This window comes from Pundamilia nyererei, unplaced genomic scaffold (genome assembly GCF_000239375.1).
Source record: "Pundamilia nyererei isolate P.nyererei 1_Seehausen unplaced genomic scaffold, PunNye1.0 scaffold00175, whole genome shotgun sequence".
NCBI lineage: Eukaryota > Metazoa > Chordata > Actinopteri > Cichliformes > Cichlidae > Pundamilia > Pundamilia nyererei.
In genome coordinates this window covers 572,473-594,443 of record NW_005187576.1, presented here as the reverse complement: position 1 = coordinate 594,443, position 21,971 = coordinate 572,473, and the positions used below count along the sequence as shown (strand labels likewise).

At 40.8% G+C, this 21,971-nt stretch overlaps 1 long non-coding RNA gene across 1 annotated transcript in view; it reads right to left on the bottom strand.

The window, feature by feature from the left end:
* LOC102211722 (uncharacterized) overlaps positions 1 to 21,971 on the bottom strand; it is a 74,760-nt gene that overhangs the window by 26,422 nt on the left and 26,367 nt on the right. Inside the window, exon 2 of the long non-coding RNA XR_312063.1 lies at positions 12,031 to 12,097. This is a non-coding gene — a long non-coding RNA (uncharacterized LOC102211722). The remainder of the gene's footprint in view (positions 1 to 12,030; positions 12,098 to 21,971) is intronic.

Genomic DNA, 21,971 nt, shown 5'->3' with positions numbered 1-21,971 from the left:
GCTCAGAATCAGCCAAGTTGTACAAGGTCTGGGTTTCATGTCATCGCACACTTTGGTTAGTCAATATGTACAGTGTTTCTTACCACCCTGAAGCACCTTAGTCCTCTTGCATAATGTATGACATCTGGTTGGCTATAGTCTGTCACCGGTTGTTGACAAGTTATATTGCAAGCCCGTATTGTTATATTGTGACATATAGTGACAATTTTCCGAACACAGAAGCATAATCGACTTCTCTTATGTCTCGCCTTGTGCTCAGAAGCTTGCAAAAGCCACGATACATGACTTTTGGCTACACTTCAAAGACCAAGGGAGGGAAACTGTGTCACAGAGAAGCAGTGTATTCAGTTAAATGTAGACTGGAACACACAGAAGCATTGTGTTAGATAGTGCAGAAATGGCTTATATTTCAGGAGTCATTTGATAATGTTTGATGTTTTAGTACTTTTCTCTTTCATGCTAACAAGAGCTGGAAGAAGACTGCAAGGTTAGGTTTTCACTATTATAAAACAAAATGTTGAATTTCAGCCTGCAACAAAGGCTGAGGGAACACGAAAGGCACATTCTGCATAGTTAACGAATTTTAAGAGCTTAACAATCAGCTATAGGTCGAAAATCAGGGTATTCTTCATTTCCTTTTTTTATTTTCCAACATAAACACTATAATAATAGTTTTTAAAAAACAACATATAACTGTATAGTTTAGCAATGGCTCGAAAGAATTTGCCACCAGTGCAGACACATTGCAGCACTGATCCTATTTATTTGCGCACTGGGGAAGAAAAATCTGATCACCAGCTGGCAGCAGAGAATGATTCAGGAGTCCATTTCACATTCTGGACTCATGAAACTACAGCTAAAGAAATGTGCACAACGCACACACACATACAGAAAGAGAAAAATATACACATGTACACCAACAGACACACACACATAAGATAAAGTGGTCCGGCGTTTAGGAGACACCACAAAGCCATTTCCATTTCACAAACTTCACACTGTTCGGCTCAGGGCTGTCAGATCCTGCTGTTCTCAAAAGGACAGAAAGCAAAGGAGGAGGAAGAGGAAGGGTTAGGGAGAGGGATTTAAGATTGCAGCTACACCGTAAGAAGTCAAACAGTGCAAAGTGTTTTGAAGTGAAGTAAAAGCTTTGTGCCGCATCCAACCGTCTAAACTTCACGGATGAATTCGAGAGTTTCGAAAGTGCCGTCAACCTGGGCAAGATCTTTAAAAAAAACAAACTCATCTGCGTTTTAAAAGATCGCTACATGTAAATGGTTCTTATTCTTCTGAGACAGTTACATGTTGGAATCACAGATGAACAGAAAAAGCTGCAGCGGATCATTTGTTCCATTTCATGTCCTAAACAGTGCCAGCGCTTGGTTCCCAGATCGTAGTGTCTTTTCAAACACTGATTACAGTCCAGAGAGTGAAGAAACATCCTCTCCCAAACAAAAGACAGGCGATAGAGCCTGATGCAAAAAAGACACGCAGCTATAATTAAATCTATTGTGATGTAATTGGAATAAAAAACATCTCATATTCTGTATAATTGCTATGTGGTCTTGCGGCACAATTTGTAAGCTATGGTCTTCTTGAAGCATAACCCAGGCAATATGCCAGGAAATTTTTGTGATGAAAATAAAAACAAGACTGATCGCTGGCGGAATTATTCCCCGCCCTGACACACATCACGCCTCCGACGCCGCATTTAGAACTCCAAAAGGAAGCTCAACACCCTCAGACAAGCGCCCGAAGGGGCTGTGTTGTGTTGTAATTGTGATATAATTGCTCACAGCAGAAAAAGAAATGTGGCTTCTTGTCTTCATGTAATACAACAGCTAAATGATTTCTTAATTTTTGTTCATTTTCTCATTAGTTTTGTAAATGAGCAGTTTGATCAAGCTGAGCTGTAAATTGGAGGCTGCGGTGTGGATATCTTCATCAAAGCATGCGTGTGGATGGGTTTTAGAATGTGCCGGAATCTGAGCATCCACGAAAACTTCAAATGAACAGCGTGAACAAGTGCCACTATCAATCAGCTGCACAAAGAGTACGATTCCCAAAGACCTAATTACCAGTCTAATCATTAACTAATTGGTGCAGGATGTTTAGCCAGATACATTCGCACTTTTCACTTAAGCCTTCACACGTTCATCTAGGCTTGATTCTGTGTTTTCACATTAACAGAGAGCAGAACTAATAACACCTTCTCAGTCAGTCCTGTTCTCTCATGTTGGTGTGAGGGAACACAAAAGACCCAGATACTGAAAATACGAAGAAATCTCCTCAGCCCCAAAGCTCAAAGTAATTAATTCTGTAAAGGCACCTAATTCAACCAAAAAGGAGGAGGTCATCCTGTACAAGAATAAGAATTACAAGTAATCCCACTTTGATATCTTGAAGTGAACGTACCTTTTATAAAGTGGGCATAGAAAAAAAGAGGGACTGAAATAAAATCCAGATGACCTCAAGGCACTTTGTACTTATATTATCACACAAAGTCAACTGAAAGACACTCACGGGTGAGAAAGAAAAACAGGTTTACTTTGTGTGCTTAGAAGAGAGGTGAAAATGTGCCCACAAAAGTTAAAAATGTAAGTTAATGGAAACTACAAAGCCTTACTGGCCAGCTGGAGTATTTCAGAGGGTTTGTTAGTTCATCATATGTCTGTGTGATTTAGAGCAGAGTGTTTTGGTCTACTCCCCATATGTCCAGAGAAATGTAATAAGGGCTAAAGGGCCATTTTAAGTTTTTAAATAAGCTGTTGTTGTGAGAATCCCTGCAGTTGACCATCCCTTTACCCAATCTACTGTAAGCTAGTACAGGGAGATGGTAAGAAAAGGATAGACTGATCAACACAAAAACTGTCTGTGCTTCAATTATTTCAATAAACACACAAATTACTATTGGATTTACGTGAGGGTGTGTCATATGATGTGTGGTTCTACCACAGATCATGAATATAAAAATAGCTATAGCCACATATGGTGTCACATATGTTTATGTTAACCACCTGCTGCTGGAACATTGTTATTTTTGGGTACCAGGAGTAACGGTACTTGTTATCCAGTTTTGATGGGCACTCATCAAAACTGTATGAACTGTAAAAAGTATAGAGGATATTAGTTCTTAGATAACTTCACTGAAATTGTTTCAAATGATAACAACACTTAGATCCCTTCTAGTTTAGTGATTTGACTTAGCTGAGGTGATTCCTAGCACAGAACTAGCAGCATAGTAGGCACCCTCCTGTCACTCAAAGTAGCTGTGCCTCTAATAACAAACAACTTTATGCCTGTTCCTTTATTTCCCAAGAGGTGACCAGAGCGGATGGATCCGCATGACTTATTTGGAACCCTTCCATTTATCCAGGTTTGGGAACATCACTTAGAGTGCGCTAGCTTGTGTAGCTTACTGCCACCATGTTTATTTTTATTCCCGTGGGTATCAGTGGGCTGCAATTTGACTTTTAGTCTTGTAGCTAGGCTAAGCTAGGCTACGCTAAGCTAAGTTAAGCTAAACCTGTCTCGATCTCTGTATTGGACACACTGACACAAAGCAACTCTGTCAACACCATAGCTGCAGGGATTTGCTTGCCACACATTTTGTCGTCTGCTCATGTCCTCACTATGCAGGGACTGTGGGATCAAAAAGTTTGAACATGGCTAAAACTGTCATCGTATGTAGGGTAAACAGAGATGTGTGTGCATTATATCGCTCAAAGCATATCCAGAATTCGAGCCCATCATAACATATTTACAACATAAATAAATCATTTTAAGTTAAATTCAAAAGGCATGCCGTTATCTTTGCAATTGCTGTATGGTTGCACATTTCATTTCATCAAATAACTGATGCGAAAACAGGACACGAACCCAAAGTCCAGCATAATAAGGTGCTTTGATTAAAAATGGATTGAACTATTTCCTGGGTGTCCCTCGAAGAAGAGAAATTGATTTGGCTCAACAATGGTATTCCCGCACGTCCTTAACAGACTCTGATAATCAAAATAAACTCATACATATAATATAATTCAAGTCCCACTGTCACAACTCAATTCATCTAATTAAAGTGGCAGAGAAAAAGACGAGATTTTAAAGCAAGTTGGCAAACTCACACAAAGCAGTCACGACGATCAAAACATCTTACTGACATCAAGAATGCAGGAGCAACATCTGGCTAGTTGTTAAACCAGATGCATGAGCTCAGACTGGCAGCCATCATTTTTTTATCATTGGCTTTTCTTTTTTTAAGCTCGATATATTCCTTTTATCTATGTTTTTTTGCTGAGGCGTTTCAAATCCAAGTGCCTTACAAACACCTTTGTGATGGAAATGGATAATGAGCTTTCCCAGAGGGGTTAATCAAACCCATTGTTCGGCAAGAATGAAAAGATGTGAAAAGATGTGAAGGGGAACTGATTGATTGTGTGGTTAAAAAAAGGGAATTGCTATCCCTTTCTCCCGGGCATTTACTTGTTTCCTCCTTGATATAGGAAGTGATTTATTTTGACAGTTACCTCATTGAGTTTATTTTATCCAAATGAAAAGTCGTTCTTGTGAACTCAGCAAGCAGGAGAGGGAGAAACGGAGAAATGGACAGGCGCAAAACAAAACAAAAAGAGAACAGAGCATGCAGTGATTTTTTTTTTAAAGACGAAGAAAAAGATAGCAATTTTAAAAAGATATCAAATTAGGAAACACAGGCATAAATGTGTGAAAGTAGCGGTTAAGAGTTGTGACTAAGCTCCTGGCTGAGAGCCTGGTGGGCTTGATGTGACCCCTCAGTGGAGGAGAGAGCACAGTCCAGCTCTATAATTAGAAAACACACAGTGCCACTAATCCTTACTGAATGACTAAAAAGCAGACAGCAAGTTTGCTCCACAGGTTGTGGAGAGTGAAAGTGGTGGTTAAAAAAAATCTAACAGAGGAGAGAGTTAAGTTCTACTTGTGGTCTGATTTAGGTGAGGCTGATTTAGCCCAAAATAAATCAAGGGTTTCTAATAGGATTTCAGATGTGTTAACACACTAAAGCTGGATTTATAGCTGTGCGTTACGTGGTTACGGGCTCATATACAAGTTAAGGTTAACATCACAACTTATATAGAAGAAATGTACTGTGTTTGATTGCCTTAAACAGCCTGTGTTTTCTCGGGGTAAAAGTAAGAGCGAGTTAAAGACAGGGAAGGTAATCTTCCTCACAGGAGCAACAGAGAAGGCACATTTTAGAATCAGCCAAACCAGACCACTAGGAATTCTGTTTGTTGCCAACATTTAGTGCCAATGCAGGAAGCAGTGTGCCCCCCAGAGATAAAGGTGTGTGGCCAGAGTACTGGATGAGCATCCTGGATGTCAGACTGCCAAAGACTGGAATTTTAATCCCATCACAGACTAACTGAGTCCGGTCCAAATCACATATTTGTTTTAAAGGGATATGTGACACCCTTTAGTTTTAGACCCTTGTGTTAAAAATCGAGTCAACGCCCTCTGTAAAAGTGAAGTCACGGGGAAAAGCAAACATTTGGGACTCTTTCTTACAGAATGCAGCAGATATGTACACATAATCCTTCCCTGATCCTCAGATGTGCTGAGCTTCCTCTCAGTTTGACTTTGTATGTTACATTAACTATAAGAAATGCTGTGGTTTCCACAGTTTGCTAGTCTTGGATGATGCACACAAGTCTAGATGTGTGTGTGCGGGCAGCCTTATGGCCTTGTGGCCACGTGGCTCCACAAAGACATAATGCACCACATATGCTCATGCTCCTCAGGTGGACTCGTACTTCAAAGATGTACAAAGGGAAAAACTACTTTTTTTTTCCTGCAGCTGTCCACATCCTTGTCCTCAACAAGTCCTGAGCATAATCCCCATCTTAGCCAGCAGCTTATCATCAGAGGCTGATGACCCTCAAGTACATAAGCAGAAGACCTAACCAGCCTCTCTTATTCTCTGCCTCCTTGTCTCCACATGTTTGGCATCTAATTCGATGGAACACATTCTCATTCCTCATGCGACCCACGATATACCGATTTACATCTATGTTTGTGGAAAACAAAACTCATTCAGGATCCCTCTTTTTCTCGCAATCTTGAGCTTTTTGTAACAAAATAGGGTCCTGTCCGTGATTTAAACGAGAGAAACCTACACAGATAAAAGATGAATAAAAAATTTAAATAACAAGTTTTATTAACACACTTGAATTCTTGAAGGAAAACCATTGTGTATTACCCTTTTTTTCCCCAATTACAGAGCACGAAGCGATGTAAACACCACAAGTCTGTCAATTAGTGACGCAGTAGCGCCGTCTTCCAGATCGCTCTTCCAAACTAGTTAATTCGCAGGCAACATTTTAAATAAAGAAGATTTCATCCCAGCTGTTTCTTATGTTTGCTTCAAAGGGTGAGAAGTTTCATATTCATATGCCTGTGTGGTTCCTGAATAATCAAGTAATCAAGGATTTTTGATAGGAGGAAGACAAAGTGATTGTTATCCAAAACACTGCCTCTCAGACTCCATCCCCTTCCTTTCAGCTCCATGGAGCTTGTTTAGAGACAAGGCGATTACTTCAGAGGCAGTACGGGGAGAAGGTAATGCTGTTTGTCAAATTAACAAGCATGTACACAAGCCATTCCAACACCTATTGTAAAGTAGTTACACGAGCAAGCGGCTTAAAATATGCAAATCAACAATAGCTTAAGTCAACATGGCTTTTCATACAAAATGAAGATGGAGAAAAAAAACACTCATCATTCCACAATAAGCTTTGTAAAGAACTGAATAGTTCCAGATCCTGAGAGAGAAGGTTTGAGAGGGGAAAAAAGAGAAACACATTTAAGGATTTATATGTTTTTAAAACCTCCTCTCATTCAGATTGGCAGCAGCAGCAGTCAGCTTTCAAGTAGCTGCAGTAGACAGCTAATCATTAGCCAGTTAGCCTCTATTATGGCCTGGGATCCAGGCCTGGTGATAAAGAACCAAAGGACTGAGGGCTCACAGCTTAATGATCCAAAGATCAGCACAGGATTTACAGGCTCAGGGTTTTCTGCCACAGCCCCTGGACAAAAGCCCTCCTCCCTTTCTTCATCTACTTCAGCGGAGGGATTGAGTTCATAAAACCCGGAAACAATGTTGGAAAGTAATGAAATCTCCCACCTATCGTGGTAAGAAAAATAAAATGAGGGAGACATCAATCGCTGAGGTAAAGCTTCCAGTTGATTGGATGATAAATAAAGGCAAAGTGCCAAGAACAAATATTTCACACACTAGAACTTTTGCGGCGCCTTCAGCAGCGCTCTTATTTAGTTTTCTTTGAAGAGTTTGACATAATAGCTCATGGAGCACCCTGGCTTTACTTGGCATCGGATGAAAACTTAATTTAACTGTTTCAGACCCAGAGGATCAACGTTCGCTGAGTGTGAGCTACCTGCAAATGTTTAAAACAAAGCTTGCCGGGGTGCCGATTTAGCTCACTGGGCTGAGCAGGTGACCCAATATGTAGTAAGGCTAATGCAGAAGCACGGGTTTAAATCCACCAAATCTGTGGCTATTTACTCCGTGACTCCCAGCTTTCCTGTCTTCTCTTCACTGTCCTGTTGCAGTAAAGATTAAAAAATCTGCAAAAAGTGTATGTAGAAAAAAAAGCTTCCTTCACAGCTTGTAGTGGATGCCATACAGAACTCAGAGACATTTATTTGTTGCAGACACTCTGCAACTACTGAAATCCTTCACACAGGCTCAAAGGATCTGACATTTCTTCTGAAATCAGCCCCTCCTGCTCACTTTCAGCGTTGGATACAAGACACTGGAATTTTTCCAGTTATCTTAACTGCCTCTTGAAACATGAAAGCACTGACCAAGTAAAACATCCACAGCCATTTCTTCTTCTTTGTACTTGTTGATAACTGTACACCTTAAAGCAAAACCACAACTCTCATATTTTTAAGCTAACTACTGAAATTTAGCGGAAAAAAGGTCAAAGGCTGATTAATATTTAATCAAATCCTGACAAAAAAATATTTTATTATAAAGAAATAATAATAATAAAGCAGGAATATGAAAGTTTATCTTAATCTGACAGCAAAAAAACATATTATCATTATAATTATTATTATTCCACTAAAAGACTGGATCTAATTTAATTCCTGCTACTGGTGTGGAAATCTTCAGGAATGTCTCAGTCAGGGCCCGGATTTGCTCAGCGGCTCAAACCCTCGATGAAGCCAAATGATTACATCATCAGCTGGCACGTGATTTAAGATCACACATCAGCCTTGGCCCGAGAGATTCTTTACTCATCTCAAGAGAACCTCTCCATCACCATCATTGCTGTCACCATCCCCCCGATAGGGCGTGAATGCCTCCTCTGTGAGTCAGGCCAAGGATCTGCCAGTGGCCCCACTTTCGCAAACTGAATAGGCACAGCTCAGCCACGTTTTAAGGCACCCTAATGTACCATGGCTGGACCACAAAGGCAGCGTGGTAATTTGCCAGGGATAATGATGCTCCCTTAATTTGGCCCTGGGGGCCACAAACAGAATACTTTAAAGAGCATCCCCGTCCAGGGATGAGACCCATGTCTTCCCACCCCCATTTTTTTTCTAGGCCTCTCTCTCCCTCAGTCCAGCCCTTCCATCTCTTATTGGCCTGAAAGGAGCTTGTTTTCTTCCGGCTTATTGTTATCCTGAACTAAATATCAGCAAACAACAGCGGGGCTGGAGGAGACATCATGCCAACCACGATTGGAGCCCCTGATCTCCTCCCAGAGGGGCAGAGAGAACCAAGACAAACGCAGTGGAGCTTCTTCAAAGCAGCCACAGAGGGAGCACTGCTACTCTACTCCATTGACACATATTAGGGGGAGATATTTAGGCCACAAATTGAATTGAATAGAGAAAGTGAGCTGAATGCATGTGCTGAGCAAGGGGAGTGGAGCAATAGAAAATAAGCAAATTCCAGGGATTGCCTTCAGGGATATTAAATACAGAGAAAGAAGTGGTTGAGATTGGAGCAAGAGCAGTCTCTACTAATTTTAGGAGAAATTGGGCAGAAGATAAAAAGGGCTTGAAATCAAAACCAAGATGATAGATACACTTGAGACTGAATAAAGCCAAAGAAAACAAAAATTGAGTGGCATCACTTGCTTACGTTTTAATAAAAAGTTAGAGTTATTTAAATACTTTGTGCAGTGTGAACAAATACGCAAGGTTAGATTTGCAATGCAATGAAAAGTGCTTTAATATATTTAAATATATGTCCAGTTGAGTCAAGGTTAAGTCAATAAAGTTGCTACAATACAAATAACCCTATTATATATTTTATGAGAATAAAATAAAAAAATCAATGATGCATAAATTCTGATTTTAGGAGTACAACATTTTTGCTCAGTCGCTCAGTAAACAAGGTCATTTTCTCCGAGGGGATGCCAAACGTTTGACTTTCAGCTCCTCAGTTTGACTTTCTGTTATCCAAGGCGTTTTTTTGAACTGTTTACGTAACAATAGGATCTAGTTTACATAGCTGAATGAGCACTGGGACAGCAAAGAATATGATATCCAGGCAAAAAAACCAATCTCACAAATAGGGATAGATTTTTATTAGATGTTGTTTCCTTCACTTTGCTCTCCTCCACATTTTCACAGATTTGATAAATGACTAAAAGACCTTCTAAAAACTTTTTTATGTCACTCTGGCTCATGTTCAGCTTCAGTGAATATGTGTGTTTGTGTGTGTGTGTGTGAAGGTATTTGAGACAAGTTAAATGAAAGTTTGAGCTCACTCTGCATGCCATTGTGTTTAAAACATGTAGGCCAACAGTTTTCTCACCACCTCTGTTCATTAGCACATGCTCAAGGCACGATCTGATATCGTCGTGTTGGTGTTGTTCCCAGATCATCATACTAAATGTTGTTCGAGGATCAACATTGCAAGTGACCAATCAGAATGTTGTGACATCATACTTTTGCGACATTGGGAAAAACCGCCGTAAAACCAAAAACTGTACTTAAGCTGCGAGAAACCGCCTCTGTCCGCCGATCAACGGACCCTGACCCTAACCCTAACGCTTTAATAAACGGTAAGCAGAACTGATATTGTCCTTGCAACATTGGAATTTCATAAATGCCCAAATGGCTTGGCGCACAAAAGAATAACGTCACAACAATATGATTGGTCACTTGCGATGTTGAACCTGGAACAACATTTTCATGATGATCTGGGAACAACACCAACACGACGATATCAGATCATCCGAACTCCAGGAGAGCTTGCATATATTAAAAACTTAGCTTCAAACATGCCTACTATTCAGTTTTTTTGTAATCTGGATACCTTCCCTCAGGGGACAGTCACATTCCAACTGTACTCACCAACATAGCTATGAGATTTAAAAATGCCACGTTAATAACACATTTAGAAAAAAACTGTTGTACTTTGTGTACATTTTTGTGCAATTATGGACAGACTACTTTCTATAACTGCACAAAAAGCTGCACTACACTTCCCTTCACTCTTTTTTTTTTAACAGTATAATTCATTTTTTCTAGTAGAAAACCAACATTTTACTTAATTTTCGCCACAGTTCATCCAGTCATAGGGTTTAATGTCTAAACCTAATATGGTGACGGGCCTTACTGACACGGTTTGGCCGGATGATTAAATCTGGCCCTGACAGTTTAAATGCACAGCAAGTTAAGAAAACACCAGGAAACATTTTTAAAAAGAGAAACCACTTCACACAAAACACAAGGGAAGTGTTTTGGGGGGAGACGAGAACATGAAGGAACAGCTCCAGAAGTGACAAGCTAACAGTGAGCAGCTAATAGCAAATATATAAGTTTAGTATTACATGACTCATGTGATTAAAATACACTCTGACTGCATATTTTTCTCCCTCACAACACTGATGAATCTCCACTTCGTTTTCTCTCAGTGCATTTATTCGTGTGTTTCAGTTTCTACAGTATATGCAAAAACAACCCCCACCCAAAAAATCCACAATAACACTTCCGTTGTATTTTCTGAGTTTTTTCCTACTTCCATTGCCTTTTGTGTGCTTTTGCAGGGTTTGTCTATTTGCTGGTTACGTTGCAACTCTCCGGCCCACCGTAGAAATATCTTAAAATGTTACATAAGATAAACTTTCAAGCGTCAGGTGTTGATGGACGGAATAATGACCCAACTTTCTTGCTCTTGCTACAGCTGAATTAAAAAAGGCATGTAAAAGCTCTGAGAATGGCCCCAACCTGCTCTGGTGAAGGTGATTTCAAAAGATGATTATGCACTCATGTCACCTGTATAATAATTTCACTGTGCTGTGTCAATTAGGCACAAGGCTGTCGACGACCGGAGTGCTTCGCTTTCACATGGAAAAAAGTACTTTTGACTATCCAGCATCAATTTGACACTCACTTATTTTATCCTTGTCTTTATTTTTTGTTGGCATTGTGCTGTTTTTAACTCATTTTTAAGTACAACAATTCGAGTTGTAGATAACTGATGCGTGGCTTGTGCATCATAGTTTGATTGATTGAACGAGATGGATAGAAATAGAGGGACAAAGAGAGGTGGAAAGGTAAACCTTGACCGTTAGCAGCCTGCATGAAACCCCTCCACCCCTACCTGCCCCCACCACTTCTGCTTATCCTCCTCTCTTCCGCCTCTACTGCAAAACTCTCCCCACTGCCTTTCAAATCACTTCAGTCAGTCAGAATAAAGGACTTTCACCAAAAAAGACTGCCTTACTTTTACCACAAAGGCCAGTGAGACTTCTTTTTGGTCTTTGGGGGAGTGGAAGACATTTAAATAAAGTTAGAATGAGAGGAAAAGAGTAATTGCTATCCTTCATCCACAAGACCAGAGAGAAATGTTGTTGTTTCCCAGGAAAAAAATTGAGGATAAAAGTAAAAAGAGTCAACTAACTTGCTGCACCACTGCATAGCAGCAATTCAGAGAAGGATATAGAAACCAGTCAAAGTAGTGGATGAAAATGACACGGAGGCTCCAAATGAAAAAGATTAAAGTGTACTCACCAGCTAAGCATCACTGGGGTGTAGGCACAGGGGGCTGTGAGGGCCGTCTGTCCTTTTCAAATTGATTCTGTTAGAAGGGGAAAGGAGACAGAGAAGGAAGGGGGAGGGGTGAGTGTTTCACTAGCTACTCGCCTCCATCTCATAAGCAGAGCGCAGAACCACAAAGAAGTGCTGGCGGTCTCGTAAACAAACCGCCAACTTTTCAATGACGGAGAGAAGGCGGAGCGGGAACGGCTTTTTAAACCCCAACCTTAATGGGGTTTGGGGGGCGGGGGGCTGAAGGGAAAGAGGGACCTGCGAGAGGCCTTTGTAACAACTGATGGCCTAACTGGACAATAACAAACCACCAAGTTCAGTATAGTTCAAGCACATTAAGCCCTAAACCTGACTCGACTCGCACAAACAACACAACCAATATGTGGCTCAACTGTAAACGAACACACAGATGTAAATGCGGCACACAGACGCCTAAACTGTGTCGAACCAAACACAGATGCTAATATACAGAGAGCACATTTGGTTCCAAGCTTTTTGATCTCAGTGCCACAGAGCAAATTGGAACAAATAGCCCTGGTTTGGTTTCTAAGGCAACCTGAAGGAGCAGCTCAGACTCGCGATCCCTCTTGTGTCGTCAGCTGCCGTGATATGGCTGCTGTTTCTTTCACTTCAACACAGAGGAGCAAAAATGAATCAAAGAGGAATGATAAAGTTCACTAATGATGATTTATTAACTGTACATCTTATAGGATGTTATCACATAAATGCAGAAATTAACTAAAAGGGCATTTAGGTTGGAACCAAAGAATAAAAGGCTTTGTTTTATAGTAATAATAAATATGAAGTGCATATCAAACTCTTAGTCAGCTAATTAAGCACCCAGTTCTTCGACCACATTCTCCAGCTTGATGCTGAGACACTTAAGAGTGGGAAAGACAGGTAGAAAAATACAGTAAAGAGGATTTTCCATGGAGCTAAGCCGAGAATTTAGGGCTGAGCAGCAGGAAGTGTCCGCTCACACACACAGAAACTCCTCATAATCTCCACTGTCAGTGTGGGATCAGGCTTTATTCACTGCAACAAGTGAGGAGGAAGAATTCTCATAAACTGCTTAGTCTGTGACCTAAAGTCTTATTCACTTTCTCTCACACACGCACACACACACACACACACACACACACACCAATGTCCCGCATCTACACAAGAAAGTCGTGCAGACAGGATCTGGGATTGCATGACCCTGCTCAGATTCAGTATGGCTTTATTGACCACAAGTGGCATGAATGTGATACTGGGCTCGGTGCAAATCAAGCAGCAAAGCCGAGATTTAAGTAAGACAGATAACAATAGGTAACATCAGGGCCAACGTTTGGCTCCAGACCTCTGTGTGAGCACCTTCATCTTAGCGTGGGACATTTCAGATTCACCAATCGTGGTGCTCGTGAGGCGTTTCTGCAGATCAGGTGAAAAAAACAGAGAGCCAGCAAGAGTTTTGTTGATAGCAGCAATAAAGACGTCACTCTCAGTCAGAAAACATCGAGACTGAAAAATTGCAACGGGTTTGGATGAAAATGGCACAGTTTTTTTTTCTTTTGTTCTGAAATGTTTTGACAGAACACACGGAGAGACGCAGAGAAACTCGTCACCAACTGAAATATCGCAAACATCACATTTTCTTATTATCACTATTGGATTGAATGTACACTGAAATGCATGATATATCTACCAGCAGCAATTCGTGAAATTTATTATAATAAAAAATGAGTGCAGAAGCAGGACAGCGTGGTGGTTAGCACTGCTGTCCAAGGTCCAAAGACATACAGTTAGTGGGGTAGGATTAACTGGTGGTTCTAAACTACCCATAGATGTGAATGTGAGTGTGAATGATTGTCTGTCGGTGTTAACCCAACATCAGATTGGCGACCTTTCCAGGTTGTACCCCGGAAAGCTCTCAGCCTATGGCAGCTTGGACCCTGAATTGGCTAAGCAGAGGAAAATGGATGGATGGAGTCCTGAAAGTATTTTTAGTAATACTGCGCAATACTGCAGATTTTGGTATATATTCAATGCCAAGTGAATACAGGGCCAGTACTGCTGATATTAATGCCGATACTTTTAACCTATAAAGCTTATGCAGTGCAGAGCACAGTGCGATGATTTATGAGCTGAATCATCATCAATTTGCGCATTTTAATGACCACTAAATCACTGTGATTTTTTACTTTCCACAATAATGAGTTAACACAACAAAACACACCGTTCAGTTTTTCATGCAGTTTGAAACTGTGTTTGTTGGAGACCTGGTAGGTAAATGTGCCTTCCGCTAAATCACTGTGGGTCAGATTGGTTGTTTAGATGTGCTATAGGCTAGAAATCAAAATAAACATGATAGTCAACACAAAAAGGTTCAGAATTTTTTCATAGTGCATGTTTGAGCAATAGTTTTTCATTTGCAAAAAGTTGTTTAACACAGTTCAGTGCTGCTAGTGCTGAACTTAGGGGATAAACACAAAGTATCAATCCCATCACACTAGTATCGGCCTGATACCAATATCAATGTTGGTATCGACACTATGGATATTTAGATCGACCTGCTCACCTCTAATGTTTAGATGTTTCAGACCCACACATACAGCACAAACACACAGAGACATATATACAGAGCAATTACAACAGACGCTGTCCATCTTAATTTGAATCTTATCTTGAATCCTTGAAAGTCCTCTTTCTTCTTGGTGGTCATCCTGTGAACTTATGTGAAGAACTAGTAAAGCTTTCAAAAACAGCATGAATCAAAGCAGACTGGAGGCACAGTCTCCAACCTGGAACTTTTTTTTTTTGCAAGCTGAAACTTTTGCACCCCACCGCAGAGCATCTCACTCATTTTCTGTCCATAAGAAGTGATTATCAACATTCTCCACGAGACCCAGCAGCGAAAATCAAATTCTCCTAATTAAGCTCCAGTTACTGGTAACTGAATCAGGCAGTTTAATGAAGACTTAGCGGGAAGCGGGTGAAGAGGCAAGTTACAGAGCGGCAGGAGTTCACGGCTCAACAACTCTCGATGTTTATCTCACACAGAAATGCACAGGAGCACAAACACTTATTCACACATTGTACTTGTGCAGTTCAACATTCACCCTTTAGGCACTAAAGGAAACGTGTCTAATTAGGAGCAAATTACTGCCTGCAGCTTTCCAGTTGAGATCACTAGGTTGCTGTTGCTAAACAAACTTTTTTGTTATGAAGTTCAAATCGAACACAGCAGATCCCAGCAGTTACTGCAACGAGGACACACTACGTGATATGAGCTGGGAAAAGTGGCACTTCAAAGGCTCTCATTACTCTGTTATACAATCATGGAAACCTTTAAAGCCACTGTCATATCTTTAGACGTTACCACCAATTAATGTGCTTTTTACCAAACTTGCAACTTTTTCCCCCTAAAAATGGTTTGAAAACTGACACCATCCATTTAATTTTTTTTTTATTCAAACTGACTTAAAGTTTGTTGTAATGTTTGTGAGCGACGGAGCAGGTAGCGAAGTGTTTGATCTATACGTGTCGACTAATCTAATCGATCTCCGGGCAGCGCTGTGTCTCAGTTTTTAACAGCTGATCGTGCACACTCAAGTGCAGCCTTCAGTTAGAGTTCTGTCACATTAGTTCTGCTTCTGTGAAATGTTGAAAATTTCCAGAAAAATATGCAAATTGGCGTGTTGTTCAGTCGCTGGCTGTGCACTCAAAAGATCATGAATCTCGCATAATTAACTGAGCGTCGGTGACTTTTGTGAGTCATGTCATTTCGCTGCTGCTCTCTACTGAAGTGCGTGCTATTCTTGACAGCGCAAAACAAGCAGAGGTGGCGTGCAACTGGCATTCCCAGGGTGACTCAGGCTGCAGCAGTGCTCGTGGGCAAGGCAGGAGCCATAAACCATGCCAGTTTATGAAAATATTTTTAAAAAATCTGATTTTAAAGGCATAATGTTCATTTCGAATGGTAACAAAAGTGTAGACAGATTGTTTTAACCTGACCTCACACAGAGACAAACCATGGATTGCAATTTAGTTGGAGTGTTGTATGGTGTTTGGGTTTGCTTGCCTTGTTTTGTTTACATCAGCAAACAATAATGTGTCAACACAGCAGGATGACGCGCCTCAATTATGATTAGCTGTGTGGGAAAAAATGCACATTTCTCAAAAGCATCACTTCAGCTGTGTGTCATTAAACTTCACACTAATGTGGTTATCAACTAACAGACTGGTTGAAATACACTGTTTTTGTCTGCCTATTCGCATAACAGAGCAAAAAGGAAGCAACCTTTAACTTTAACTGAAATATACATAGATGTGGTGAGCATCAGAATGGGGGAGAAAGGTGATTTAAATGACTGTGTGCTTGCTGGTGCCAGAGAGGCTGCTCTAAGTATTTCAGAAACTGCTGATCTACTGTGATTTGTCCCACACAACCATCTCTATCTCTGTTTCTCTGGGTGAAAATGCCTTGTTGATGCCAGAGGTCATAAGACAATGGCCAGACTGCTTTGAGCTGATAGGAAGGAAGCAGTAAGTCAAAGAACTACAAAGCTCAGATCATCATAAACAGGGTTCTTTACAGTGAGGTTACAAACCCAGTAGTAGCAAAGTGTACCTAATAAAGTGTCCAGTGAGTGTATGTCTTCTCTTCTTTGTATTAAAATTAATGGCATTTCCAAAAACAAGGCTTAATTACTTAATTGTGAGAAGTAAATGACTGATTTGTCTCAGAGGTTTTTACTATCAGAACAACATGTAGGAATCTTTCCCACTAATAACTAAACTAAAAGTGATAAATAAACACAAAATGAATTCATTTTCATTTTATGTATTTTATGTAAATAAAATAATAAACCTAATCAACAGGACACGGAGGGAAGAGAACGAGAGAAGGAAGGGAGACAGGGGCAGTAAGGCTAATAATCTACCACATCCAAGAGACTGGGAACCAGAACACACACACACACACGCACACACACACAGAGCTGCTATCCGAAAGGTCGAGCCTTACATACAAGACGGTTTAATTTGCACAACCTGAAACCATGGCATCACACTGACGGGCAAAGTCATCTATTACCCTCGTTATTATGCACCGTCCTCCTGTGTCCTCGCAGCCCACTGGCTGAGTTTCCAGCGCAGTTTCACATATCCTCGGCTTTTCATCATCACATCTGACACCTGTTTATATACGTCTTAACCTCTGACCTCACCCTCCCTGCTCTCAGAGACAACAGCGCTAGGTGAGCAGAGAGGTCGCCTCCGTTACCGCGAGAGTGGCGACAAAAGGTTACAGCGGCAAATGGATTGAGGACTAAATGTAAAGACCAGAGGGGGGAATAAAACTAAGGGTGGCCGTCCTGATCCAGGCTTCCGTGCCGTGTGTGTTCTTGCATGTAAAAATGTGTTCCTGCACTCGACGTCTTGGTGAAAAAGCAATTTCAGATTTTGAGCAATGCGTATGTGTTTCTGATTGCTCAGTAAGCTCAAGTGGGTCTCTGTAGTAATTAAGTGGCACCTCCATTAAAGACGCCTTGGGCTGCTAATACATCAGTGTTAGTTTTAAAGCTGCACAGCTGACCAAACGGCTTAGAGAAATGATGGGGAGCTAACTATGCTATTTAAATTCAACAATCCTCAGAGATGTGACATCACCACGTGCAGAGTGCTCTTCCGCCGCTGAGTCCAAACACTGAATGTTAATGATGTCTCTGCAACAAGCTTTCATCATTAAAAAAAAGAGAGAGAAGGTGACATTATTACTGCTACAATTTTATTATTTATTTTTTAAATCCCTTTAAAAATTTACCCCAAAATCTTCCCCTTTCCATCACTTTGACATGCTCGCTGCTGCAGTTAACATCTACAGCTGTATTTACGATTTATCGATGGCAGCTCCTGCCATTGTGTATGGCTCACCAGCTCAACTAAATGCAGCTAATGATAGTATTTCCACAGGTTTCGAAAGGTGATTAATCTGCTTTAATAATGGCCATTCAACTTAGGTTGAAGGTTACATAAAGGGGAGACCCTGGGCTAACAAGCTTATAGTCTCAAGTTAAAGCCAATTAAATAGTAGCTGCTAACAGGGCAACATTTACACTTACATGCATTTGCTTTGTTGACAGGACTTCCACTAATCCTGTAAATTGATGCCATCATTTTAGACTGCTGTAATAATTCTAAAGGTCACTCGTATGGGATCAGTTTAACCGTAGCAGCATTTTTTAAAAACAGCATTTTTTAAAAACAGCATTTTTTAAAAAGCGTTTTTTAAAAACAGCATTTTTTAAAAAGCGTTTTTTAAAAACAGCGTTTTTTAAAATCGTATTTCTGTCTTTTTCTTCATTTTTTTCTTAAATCTACTTGTTTCTATTTGAATATAATTTGCACTTGTTTTCCCGTCCATACAACTGAGTCCTCGTGAAGCTTACTCGTGAAGATCTCTCCATTTTGCGCTCGCATGATGTCAGCCTTACAATTTGAGGAGGAGGGGGGAGGCATAAATATCTTATCGTTTTTACGTAACCCCTTTAATGACGGTAAGCTCTCAAGCTGGCCCTTCTCAGTCTTCAAGTTCCTCCATAAATATTCAATCGGGCTGAGGTCAGGTGACAATCAGCACTCCTCGGTTTTCTTTGGTCTTTAAGTAGTTTTTTGGTGAGGTGAGTTTGGGCTCATTATCCTGCTGCCGCACGATTCCTTCTGCACAAAGATGCAAAGACGAGAATGTCGTGCATCGCTGATGGAGTGCTGCTTCTCCTTGACCTCCTTGGGCCATGATAATCAGATATTAGACGTAATATATTGTGACAGCCCTACAACCACATTTGCATATTCCCGCCATCATGTTTCGCTTTTGGTTTGATCGACTGCGATGACATCCTCTGTCGAATTTCTCTTGCTGCATATCATCATCCGCTGTGAAATACTGTTAAAATTTCACCCGCACCAAGTATTTTGCCTCATTTTCCTCTCTTTACAAGTGCTTTACAGAAGCCGCTCATCTTCTTAGACCACTACTAGAGTCTCTGTCTGATAGTGCTTTAGCTGATTGGAGTCTTGTATTGGTTATTTAGCCAATTCTGTGTTGTGATGAAGCTCCTTTTGCAGCTTTTATTAGCCTAGCAGGATGTATTGATCTTCCAGTGCTGTGGATACAGCTGAGCCAATTTGCGCAAAATATTTTAGCGTAGCGCCACTGCCCCCTCAGAAGACTCCAGTCCAGCTGTGTCAGAGTTAACATGGTCAGTGCAACTAATAGAAATACTTTTAAAAATGCTCTTTTGTTGTCGCTGCTTGTGTTTTTAAATATTTCTTTCTCTCGTTACCCCCTTGCAAGCCTACTAGGTGTAACTCTTGGAGCTCTGTTCTGAACTGAGTGGTTTCTCTCATATTTCAGGTCTGCTTATAGAATAGAAATGAATGAGCTGTGCAGCTACCCATGGAAAAACACAAAGGCTATTCTAATGGTCAAACTATGTCTTTATTTGCATATAAAGTGGCATCTGAGCTCATCATTAAAGGTACAGGGGAGGTCCGAAACTGTAGTCTTTATGAGGGAAAGAGTTAAATGACTTTTCCACAATTTTAAAAACGATTTTAACAGCAGTGAAGAGTGTAGACAGGAAGTTAGGGGTAGGAGCAAAGGGGAATGACATATAGGAAAACAACCTGGGTCAGACGTGAACACAGACCCCCTCGGCCTTTGAGACACTCGTCCCATGCCCAGCCAGGTGAGCCACGGGGATTCTCAAACTTTCTGATTGCATCCACGACCAAAAAACCCCTAAATTACGCTTCTTTTTTAAAATCAGAAGCATAATTTTCTTTAAATATTTCCTCCACATTCATTGGCCTTATACAGTTGTAGTCCTAACAGGACTAAATAATTGTTATAATTTTACAATGCTGGGTTTAATTAAACACATGAAAAACATTTAAGCCACAGAGGCACATTTGGAATTGAGTGATGGCTCAGGATGCAACAAAGAAATGCTGTGTGGTGTCTGAGTGAACAACTTCAGTGAGTGCGTGTGCTCCTCTGGACCAGGTGTTTGCTTTGGGATAAATGCTGGTCTTAACCGTGATCCCAGGACTGCTGATTAGTCTCCCACTCGAGTAAATACGTTCACTCTCCAAGCTGTTTGTGCATGATGGCACAGTTTCTAAATGTGTGCGCTTACATGTGCTCTCCTCCCCACCTTCTTTTTCTGCTTCTGTTTGCCACGGCGCTCGTTTTGTGGGAGAGGCCGCTCAAATTTCTGTTTCTCTAAGCGAACTCGAGTCATTCCAAATAAATTTTGTTGTGATGGCACAGAGCGGAGTTCGCAGCAGGGGGGAAAAGAACTGTCAGCAGGCAGGCGAAAGCAGCGACCTCAGCTTCACTCCGAAATGATACTTATCGAGCTGATTATTGATCCGCACGTCCGAACTGTGCAGCAGCCAAATGGCCTCAGCGGTCTCACTGAGCCGGCAGAACGAGATCTGGATCCATGTGACTGCACAAGCATGCAAAGCATGTGATGCACATGAGAGGTGAGAGTGACGTGAAGAAGAAAAAAATTAACCCTTGTCTGTTGCAGTAGTGGGTCTAGCTCACCCTGCCTCTGAGTACACAAAGAGCAAACACGATGTGACTCTTTATTGTGGTTCTAAATGAATGGCTGACGTTGGTGCCAACATTCAAAGTGCATTTTCTTCAGCACAATGGTACAGACAGGTGTGTCCACAAGGTGGAGGAGAATGGGAGACAAAACTGAGCTGAACATCAATGAAGTGATGTTGTTAAAAATACTCTAATCCTCACGTTTCCTGGAGAAAACTCTTTGGTTATTAAAACATCCGAGGTAAAACACAGCAATTGCGTGGGACGGGGAGTGCATTCACACAGTCAGTTACACTCCAAGTTGGTGTGTGGTATAACAAATCTTATATTTTGTCTTTTATCCTCTCGTTCATTCTTTATTTCCCGTTTAGGTAAAATAAAAGAAACATGTTTTTCCACCTAACAGAGCATCTGTCCTGTTTTCGAGCATATTTATGAGCTTTTTTTTTTAAAAATTAGCTTCTAACAACGAGTGACAGGCCCTCACTGAGAATAACAATTCTGGTGATTTCATCTGAGAGAATTGTGTTTTTGCCTGTTTCTTCGCCTTCTTCTTCCTAGTTTGAATTGGGCTCGGCTCAATAAAAGGAATGTCAAAATATGTGAATCAAGCTGTGACGGTTATATTGCTTGTTTTGGCATCATGCCGTCATTCAAATCAGAAGATTGTTGCAAAAATGATGATGAGACCAGGTTTGCCCTCGTGCAGGAGACGCAGATGAACAGAATCAAATATACTGCGGATACATTTATTATGAAGCAGAAACTTGATTTCAAAGAGAGCGGGTGAACACGTATTACAGCGGGCTTTGTAAACCAATTACAAACACCTAATCTTACACATTTTCATATACAGCACCACTCCAGACGAGGAGACACAGAGGCATGTGTGCTCTGACAGCAGGCAGCTCGGCTGTGTTTGTGCCTCACATGTCATCATGTTCCATAAAGCCCCGCCCCATTTATAACGTTGACCTGTATGTTCAATGGCTTAGTTTATTTTATTTTGTTTAAAAGGCCGAAGCTGTTTTCATTTCTGACTGTTATTTTTTTCTTGTTCAGTCATTAATCTAGCAAAGTTTCATTTGCCATTTCCTTTTTTCCTCAGGTTTCGCATTTGCTAATCGAGCCTCAGTCTCTTGATATCTTTTTACTCTTTCCACAGAAAGGTAGAAAAAAGGTAAGACTCATGATATATGTAGCTTTTAGCTGGTTGCTGCTGCTGCTGTTGGCCCTTTACTCCTTTGTTTGTTGTACAAGCTGCTCTATTTCATAATTTATATTGTTTATATCTTGTGCT